A 10412-nucleotide genomic window follows, 5' to 3' on the forward strand; every position below is an offset into this window, starting at 1 on the left:
GCATATAAGGGCACCACCATCTCGGTTGCCCGAGGTAAGTTATCATCAAAGTCGATAAAATAACAGTTACGGTTATATTACAAGTGTTAAAACTGAACTACTAAAACAAAGGTACACTCGCCAAAGCTATAGAACTACTTCTGACATTACTCGTAAGGACTCATCCCAACCCGGACTCCAGCTAGCATCTAAGACAGCACCTGCTAAGACGGACTGCTCACCATAAAGGATCACGGCAGACACAACAAAACAAACAAGACAGCCACACAAGGCCAGTAACTGAGGTATGACACAACAAACAGTACCAACATATTACAAACACAACCAAACACACACACAGTCTCAACCACTCCAACCAATCTCCATCACCGACCGTCCACTGGACTAGCCCTGCTAGTAGGAGACCGCAGCCGTCCCCACCAAATCCCCGCTCATCATACCGAGCGATAACCTTGTTCCATTAATGTGCACATCCCCTCCCATGGCGGGTTCCACGGAGAGCGAAACTAGGGCATGAAGCCATTCCCGCAAGTGATTCCACTCAGCCGAGAACGCACCTCGAGAACCAGGGACAATCAATCACACACAGCTGCAATACAACGACAATCAACAAAACAGCATACACCAACCAATTACCATGTATACTCAACCGCACGGTCACAACAACAATACAACAACCGACACACTAGACAATCAACAGAAACTGAGTAGGCGAACCTACCTTTAAGCAACTGCAGCGATTCCACGTCCACACACGTAACACCCATCAATCAAGCAACACATAGACACACAATACAATCCTTTATCACTACCATTCTAACCGTAACTGAAAACACAATGACAAGGACGATGATGACGACATACCTACACGTAGAAACCTGGCAAAGAGACCGCTACCCGACTCAAGCTAGCCACTCCTATGGCACAAGCATCTTGAAAGGCTCCCATGGAAGGTATTTGGTGAAGGGAAAGGAGGGAGGCGGCTTATAGATCTGAAGGAAGGAGGCGGAAATGATTTGCGGTTTTAACAAAACACGATTATAAACCCTCGTTGAAAAGACGCTACTCCATCGAGTAACCTACTTACTCGATCGAGTGGCCCCTACTCGATCGAGTACCCAAGCTACTCGATCAAGTAGCCTCTACTCTATCGAGTACCACTCACTTCTAAAGGCAATCAAAGCACAAGGTAACTCTAGCACGCATCACTAAGGCTATTGTCTTCCCCTAAAGGTCGGTCAGCGTTGGTAAATGGGTCCCCAAAAGGACGGGTATTACAGTTTCGCCCAAGCGATGCTCATTTTTGTTTAAAAACGAATCTTGGAATCATTTATATAATTTAGTGAGAGAACGTTATATAACTGTTAAAACATGTTAAACATGTTTCACAAGTAAATTTAAAACAATGAATGTTACTATTTCCTTATTTTGTTGTAGCATTTTAATTCGCAATGGCAACTTAATCAACTCCATCGACTACTCCACTAGGCAAAGATTCATGGCTAAGGTCGGTAATGGACAAATTAACCTTAAAAGATGACGGTAGTAACTTTCTTGAATGAGAATCCAACATCAAAAGTGCCGCGTTGTCCGAAAACGTGCTCGCTTACTTGACCGATGCCCCTCCCATCAAGCCCGACTCAAGGGCTTCATCGGTTGTGCTGACCACCTATGATGACTATATGAGGATGTCCAATGATATCAAAAATGTGTTGATATGGTCGATGTCCCCAAGTCTCAAACTTTCATCCATTTCTTTGAACGCGTACGAGATATTCACTCGTATGACTACTATGTTTTTACAAACACCTAATGTCCACCATTAAGAAGCGGCGGCACGCTTCTTTGAAGAAAAGCTTGAGAGGGGCCAATAGGTTGGTCCCCATGTACTAAATATGGTCGAATATGTTGACATCTTAGAACGTCTACGGTGTAAAATTCCTAAAAATCTTGTGGTGGATACATCCTCCACTCACTTCATACCAAGTTTGCCCACTATAGGGTAAACTATAACATAACTGGCATGGATAAGAGTTATCATGAAATTCATACACTCCTCACCCAAGTGGAGAGGGATATGGAAGCTAGTGGGAGTGACAAAAGGGGATGTTCTCACTATGAAGTTAAAGAACATGTCACTTGGAGTTAGGAAGGGAAATGGGAAAGAAAAGTCCCAATTCAAGAAATCGTCAAAGAAACAAGACAAGGGAAAGGGGAAAACTGTTGAGAATGGCAAACCCAAGGCAGATAATGTCAAACTCTCCGAGGCCGAAGGTTTCCGTTGTAATGGGAAGGGGCATTATAGGAGGAGTTGTCCCAAATACTTGGAGGACCTCAAGGAAGGGCGTGTTACGCCTATTAGTATGATTTCCTCTCTCTATGTGATAGACATTAATTATGCTAGCACTTCCACTTGGGTATTAGATACCGGATGTGGCTCTCACCTTTGTAATCATTTGCAGGGTTTAAGGGACGTGCGAGCACTAGCAAAAGGTGATGTGGATCTCCGCATGGGGAATGGAGCTAGAGTAGCGGTCGTTTCCGTGGGGACCTATGTGCTCACTTTAGCTAATGGTTTAGAGTTGTTTTTAAATAAGTGTTATTTTGTACCAACTTTAACCAAGAACATCATCTCCATTTCTGCGTTAGACGCGGAAGGCTTTTGTTTTATGATTAACGACAATTGTTGTACTTTTTCATTGAATGATTTGGTTTATGGCAAGACCATTTCAATTGGAGGTATTTATGTTTTAAATGATGTTAATGACGTTTATCATGTGGAAACTAAAAAGCTCAAAAAGGATGATCCAAATGAATTCTACCTTTGGTATTGTCGTTTAGGTCACATAAACGAAAGACGCATTAAGAGACTTGCTTCATCAAAAGTGCTCAAACCATTAGATTTCGAATCTTATAGTATATGCGAGTCTTGGCTTTTAGGCAAGATGACTCGGGCACCTTTTGAGGGAAAAGGGACACGAGCAAGTGAGGTTTTGGCTCTCATACATACGGATGTGTGTGGAACATTAACTATCACTGCTAGAGGAGGTTTTCCCTACTTCATTACTTTTACTGATGATTTGAGTAGATATGGGTATATCTACTTGATGAAGAAGAAAAGTGAAGCTTTTGACAAGTTCAAAGAGTTTCATAATGAAGTAGAGAACGAATTGGAAAAAAAGATTAAAACCCTACGATCCGATCGTGGTGGTGAATATCTAAATTCTGAATTTTATTCACACCTAAAAGATTGTGGTATAGTATCACAATGGACTCCACCTGGCACACCACATTAAATGGTGTAGCCAAAAGGAGAAACCGAACTTTATTAGATATGGTTCGGTCAATGATGAGTCTAACCGAGCATTCTGGTTCATTTTGAGGTTTTGCCCTCTTATCTGCAATATTTTCACTAAATCGAAGCCCGACTAAAGCGGCCATAAGACTCTATATGAGATATAGGCAGGCAAAGTCCCTCATTTATCATTCATGTGCATTTGGGGTTGCGAAGCGTACGTCAAGATTAAGTCTGACAATAAACTTGCACCCAGGTCTGACAAATGTCTTTTTGTAGGATATCCAAGGGAAACACTTGGCTATTACTTATGCAATAAAAATGAGAACAAAGTGTTTGTGGCTCGTGATGCTGTCTTCCTAGAAAAAGAGTTTATTTCTAGAAGAAAGAGTGGGAGAAAATTTGAACTTGATGAAGTTCGAGAGCCACAAACCGAGAATAAGGTAGAGGAGAACGTGGAGGATAACGTTCCCTCCTCCTCTAAAATGGTAATTGTTCCTAGAAAGTCAAGTAGGATTTCTAATTCACCTGACCGCTACCTTGGTAACATTGAAGAGGATGGTGTTTTGTTACTTTTATAAAGTGATGAACCCACCACCTACAAATCGGCCATGTCTAGTACCTACTCCTCGCATTGGCTAGAAGCCATGAGGTCCAAAATGGATTCCATGTACGAGAACCAAGTATGGGACTTGGTGGATTTACCTGAGGGAGTGCGACCCCTTCAGTGTAAATGGATATATAAAATTAAGCTCGGCCTGGAAAAACATATAGATGTTTATAAAGCTAGATTAGTGGCAAAAGGTTTCACACAAGTTCATGGTTTACACTGTGACGAAACCTTCACTCAAGTCGCTATGCTTCGGTCCATTAGGATAATCTTAGCGGTTGCCGCATTTCATGATTATGAGATTTAGCAAATGGATGTCAAAACCGCCTTCTTGAATGGGATTCTAGAAGAGGAAGTGTACATGACACAACCTGAAGGTTTTGTGGATACATCTAACCCTAAGAAGGTGTGTAAGCTCAAGAAGTCCATCTATGGTCTTAAGCAAGCATCTCGGAGTTGGAATCATCGCTTTGATCGTGTTATTAAACAATACGGTTTCACTCAATGTGTTGAAGAACCGTGTTTGTACATGAAGTTTAGTGGGAGTAAGGTTGCATTCCTTGTCCTATATGTGGATGACATATTGCTCATCGGGAATGATATTCCATCGCTCACTTCCGTTAAGGAGTAGCTAGGGAATCATTTCTAGATGAAGGACTTGGGAGAGGCACAACGAATCTTGGGTATCCGGATCTATAAGGATAGGTCCAAGAGGATACTAGCATTGACTCAAGAAGCTTATATTGACAAAGTTCTTGACCGGTTCAATATGAAAGACTCTAAAATAGGATTTATACCTATGGGCCAAGGGATCACTTTGAGCAAGTCACAGTCTCCCTCTACCCCTAAGGAGATTGAACGCATGAAGACCATCCCTTATGCTTCCGTTGTTGGGTCTATCATGTATGCTATAATTTGCACTCGTCCCGACGTCGCGTATGCATTGAGCATGACATGTCGTTATCAAGCCATGCCTGGTGAGAGTCACTGGATAGCCGTAAAGAACATCCTTAAATATTTGAGAAGGACTAAGGATTCGTTCTTAGTGTTTGGTGGAGAAACTGAGTTGCGTGTAAGAGGTTACACGGACGCAAGTTTCCAAACCGATCGAGATGATATGAAATCCCAATCTGGCTATGTATTTATGCTAAATGGAGGAGCTGTTTGCTGGAAGAGCTTCAAACAAAGTGTTACCGCGGATTCTACAACAGAGGCTGAGTACCTTGCAGCGTCTGAGGCTGCAAAGGAAGCTGTTTGGGTTCGACAATTCATGAAGGGACTAGGAGTAGTCCATTCCGCCAAAGATCCGATCACTCTATATTTTGATAACAATGGGACTATTTTTCAAGCCAAAGAGCCGAAGTCTAGTAATAAATCTGGACACATTGAAAGGAAATACCATGTAATTAGAAATTATGTGGAAAGGAAGGAAATAGACATTTCTAAGATTGGGACAGACGATAATATTGCTAATCCTTTAACCAAGCCTTTATCAAAGCCTATGCATGATGGTCATGTCGTCGCAATGGGATTGAGACGAGTACCAGAATTTCTTTAGATTATCGATATGTAATAATTGGATATCATATCACTTTTTATATATATGATAATCGCATTCATTGTTTAAGCATTCTTTTATGAATTCTTTTATTTAGTGTGACTAAATTTATAATACTTTGTTTATCTGAATAAGTTGTGGAGACAATATTGAACACTATTTAAGTGAATAAGATGAACATGGTATTTTGTCCCTAGTCACTTAATGAGGTGACGTCTCGGAGTAACTAGACTGTAAGTCGATTGATGGTTGTTCAACACCATGAGGTCATACGTGATGACTAGTCTATTACATAGGCATAGTGTGTGACATTTTGCCGGACAGTGACCATTTAGAGAGTCCTTTAGTTCTATTATAGACGCCTGATCGTGGCAGGTATATCTAAGATGTTCCTATGAGTCGATTCTTTTAACTGGAGACTATTATCCAAGTCAGTGCAGTTTCCGAGTGACTTTGGTTTTTGTCCTAGGTCGTGCCGTGAAAGGAGGCCAAAGGGCATCTTCTCAGTCTTGGTGATCTGTATTGAGCGAAGATAGATAGGGCATACAGGAATTGTCCACCCACGTTGGGTTACTATATCTCAAGGCCACTCGAGGAGTTGTGACTATAAATGTGTGGCCACGCTCGGAAGTAATCTGTGGGAGATTTTTCCGGTCTTGTAATCACACTCCCGATCGGGAAAACCACTCGCAATATGTTCATGTGAATGTGCGACCTGAAAGACACCTTGCATTGAGTGGGAGATTAAAACAGACAAGAGAATTGGTAGCGCACACCTTGTGTCGGACAAGTGGGAGATTGTTGGAGTTAGTGTCCTCCACAATAGTGCGTTTACATTATAAATCTCAATAAAGGAATATCATCAGGATATTTATTATATGATCCTCATCATTTAATTAACGTAAATCGATAACGGTTGGCTGACAAGAGTTTGACATTATTGTCGTGAGACGACGGTGATCAACTGACCCCTTTCGGTCACACTTAAAGGAACGAACCCCAATTGACAACTAATTAATTGTATGATATACAATTTATTTAGTCCCTTGATTTATTTACTAAAAGGTTAGTCGATCTTTCTAGAGAGATTTCGAGTTGCGAACTCGAGGCGCGGCAGTTATTATTTTATTATGCGATACTTGAATAATAAATTTTATGAGACGGGTTTTAGTTAATTAATTGTTAATTTACTAAAATTGTACTAATTGATTAATGTGATTAATATTAGTACGTAAATAATATGTGTAGCGGTACACGTATATTTATGGAGTGTTTTGGACATATTTAATCGGGAAGCATTTAAACATAAAACGATGTTTAAAGTAAAATTACACGTATTTGTGCGACAAATATAAGAACCAAAATGGACCCGTAAATGGGACATTGGACCGTATAAATGGAGTGTAAATGGTTGATTATAAATATAATCATTTCACTTTTACTTTATGCTCTTCCCTATTTTATCTTTTGTTCTATTCTATGTGATAGAGTATTGGACATAAAAAGGAGAAAAAGCACACTCCATTTCCCTTATAGGGTGCCGGCCTCCCCTCCCTCATTTACACTTCATTTTTGTTCATTTTTCCACAACTTGAACATTTTTGCATGTGAAGAAAGTGTAAAAATTATTTATCTTTCTAAAATCATTAAAATCATTTTACTAAGACTAGTTAGTAATAAAGATTAATAATACTAAGTATATTAGTATTATTTACATATTATCAAGGGATAAATTTAACAAGTATCTAGTTAATATTTGTTAGATTATTGGGTATTTGTTCTTGGGTGTTTCTTGAAGGAGATCTTCTAATTTGGAGATTTGAAAAGGAGGATCTTCCATCTTTTATTAGCACAAGAACAATCAACGTAGGAGATATTGATTGTGCCCATATTCACCATCAAATCAATGTAAGGAAATTGTATTTCCTTAATCTTTAATTAATATGGTTTTATATTTCGATGCATGTTACATAGATCACCTAAAACACAAATTATTAGATAATTTTATTTTTAATTAGAGAGTCTAATTAGGATCTATGATCTTTCAGGTGGTTCATCCTTTCTTAGGAACCACTTGAACCGGACTTACTCATTTAGAATCGGAAATTGCATAAATAATTCCCGCATCCAACAATTTAATCACTTCCTTTTTTACCACTTCTTGCATGTTAGGATTTAGTCGTCTTTGACCATGGACACATGGTTTATGGTCTTCTTCAAGATGGATTCTATGCATGCAAAATTCGGGGCTTATGCCCTTTAAATCATCAAGTTTGTAACCAATGGCTTTATTGTGAGTTTTTAAAACATGATGCAATTTAGACAATTGACTCTCACTCAAATTAGCACTAACAATTAACGGACACATCTCCTCATCATCTAGAAAAGTATACTTTAAATTGGAGGGGAGGGGTTTAAGTTCAGGTTTTTATACCTAAAGGTCTTGAGATGTAGAAACCAAACCTATAAAGTGTGAGCTTTCCTCCAATGATAGCTCTTCTCCATCCAATTCATGCTCCAAAGCATCTATCTCCTCATTTCCAATCTCATCATCACCTGTAAATGATCTAATAGCAAGAGTGCCTCCATAGGATCTTTAGACAAATATCGAGGTATAGAGTCTTCTATGACAATGTCAACAACATCCAAAACATCAATAGAATTACAAGATTATTCTATCATTGGACTCTTCATGGTACTATTTAAATTGTATATGACCTTATCGTCACCCACTTCCAATGTGATTTTACCATTCTTGACATCAATTACCGCACCCGCGGTATGTAAAAAGGGTCTTCCCAAAATGATTAGGATTTGGGCATCTTCGGCCATGTCAAGAACAACAAAATCAACCGGAATGAAAAACTTACGTACCTTCACAGGAACATCCTTCAAAACTCCCAAAGGGCGTTTTATAGAACGATCCGCCATTTGCAATGTGACACTAGTACATTTTAAGACTTCCATATTAAGCTTAGCACAAATAGAGTAAGGAATTACACTCACACTAGCACCTAAATCACATAAAGCTTTATCAATTTGATAGGTGCCAACTGTGCATGGAATAGAAAAACTACCGGGATATTTTAACTTAGAAGGGGACTTGTTTTACAAAAGAGCACTAACCTCGGCGGTGAAGGATATTGTTTCAACTTCGTCAAAAGTCCTCTTCTTAGTTAAAATCTCTTTCATGAACTTAGTATAAGATGGAATTTGAGTAATTAATTCGGTAAAAGGAACGGTTACCTGGAGATTCTTTACAACTTCCATGAACTTACCGAATGGATAATTCTTTTGATGCTTTGCCAATCTATGAGGAAAAGGCACTTTGACTTTTTCCGGCACTTTGTTTCAACATCCTTCTTTGGAGGAGCATCCTCCACATCTTTGATTTCTTCAACCACAAATTGGACCATCCACCTTCTTTGGAATATCCTCACCTTTCTTACCATTAGGAGAAATCTCCAACTCAACAAGTACCTCCTCAGCTTCCTTGTGCATGGGTTGCTCATCATATTTCATACCACTTCTCAAGGTGATGGCATTGAGGATAGCATGTGGTTTCTCACCTTGAGGTGGTAATTGACCCGTTTTTCTTTGACAGCTAGAAGCGGCTAGTTGAGCCATTTATTGCTCTAGCATCTTGATGGCAGCATTTTGAGCTTGATCATTCTTTTAGATTTAATTCAACAATTCCCTTTGCATTTGTACCATCAAAGCCTCAATTTTACCCCCTCCTTGGTTGTTTTGTTGGACATTTTGAGGTGGTGGACCTTGATTTTGTTGGTAATTTATTTGAGGTGGCCTTTGTGTTTTTAGTTTTCACTTTGATAGCCCGGTGGGGAATTATACTTTTGTTGTTGTGGAATGTAAGCATTTTGTTGTTGTGGTTGGGGTTAAGGTTGAGGGTCAAGCAGATTATTACTTTTATAAGACATATTCGGGTGAAATCTTGAATTCGGGTTATAAGTATTTGAAAATCTACCTGGTGGATATAAATTTTGTCTAAAAGTTTGATAAGCGCATACCTCCTCCATAGTAGCTTGGCAATGAGCGGCATAATTACCCGCACCCCCGCAACCTTCACAAACAATGATTTGACTAGTAGAAGACATGACATTGAGTTTTTGAAGAGAATTCCTAGCATCTCGATCCGCCAATTGTTGTTGGAGTAAGGCAATTTGAGCCAAGAAAACGGAATTATCGGGAGATTCCTCCTTACCCTTGAGTGGCACACTTCGGGAATTGACATATTGCACGTCATGGATTGCCTTGGATTCAATTGTGGCATGAGCAATATCAGTGTCAATTTGATCAAACCGCCCATTGTTGGTGGAATCGAGAATCCTTCGGGACTCGACACAACATCCATTGTAGAATGTTATAGCGAGGAACCAAGCATCCAACCCATGATGTGGGCATTGTCTTTGTAGCTCCTTGTACCTCTCCCAAGCTTCATACAAGCTCTCAAGAGCTTGTTGACGGAATCCGGTGATTTGGCTCCTTAAAGTTTGAGTTTTCTTTGGTGAAAGAAACTTTTGATAGAGAGCAAGAGCCAATGTCTCCCAATTTGTGATTCCCATGGCGGTGCGATCAAGGCTATTGATCCATAGCTTTGCCTTGTCCTTCAAAGAGAAAAGAAAAAGTATTTCCCTAATTTGGGCTTGAGTGACACCCGTTTGCCGAATCATGGAGCAATAGTCACAAAATTTTTGCACATGCAAGTTGGGATCCTCCAAAGGACTTCCCCAAATTGCTTCCTCTCCACATGGCTAACGAAATCCGGTTTGATCTTGAATTCCGGGGCGGTAATTTGAGTAGTAGTAATACCGGCTGGAAGCATAGCCGCGGTAGGCTTGGAATGATCGAAAAGTTTCACCATCTTTTAAGTTGGAGATGGTGGTGGTGGTGGAGATGATGAACTAGAAACCTCCTCCTCTTCAAGAGCT

At 39.9% G+C, this 10412-nt stretch overlaps 1 non-coding gene across 1 annotated transcript; it reads left to right on the forward strand.

The window, feature by feature from the left end:
* The first annotated feature begins 9867 nt into the window (after positions 1 to 9867).
* LOC141636956 (small nucleolar RNA R71) lies at positions 9868 to 9975 on the forward strand. The gene has a single exon (XR_012541521.1). It is a non-coding gene; the product is annotated as a small nucleolar RNA R71 (small nucleolar RNA).
* Positions 9976 to 10412: the final 437 nt, after the last annotated feature.

This window comes from Silene latifolia, chromosome Y, assembly GCF_048544455.1.
Source record: "Silene latifolia isolate original U9 population chromosome Y, ASM4854445v1, whole genome shotgun sequence".
Classification (NCBI taxonomy): domain Eukaryota; kingdom Viridiplantae; phylum Streptophyta; class Magnoliopsida; order Caryophyllales; family Caryophyllaceae; genus Silene; species Silene latifolia.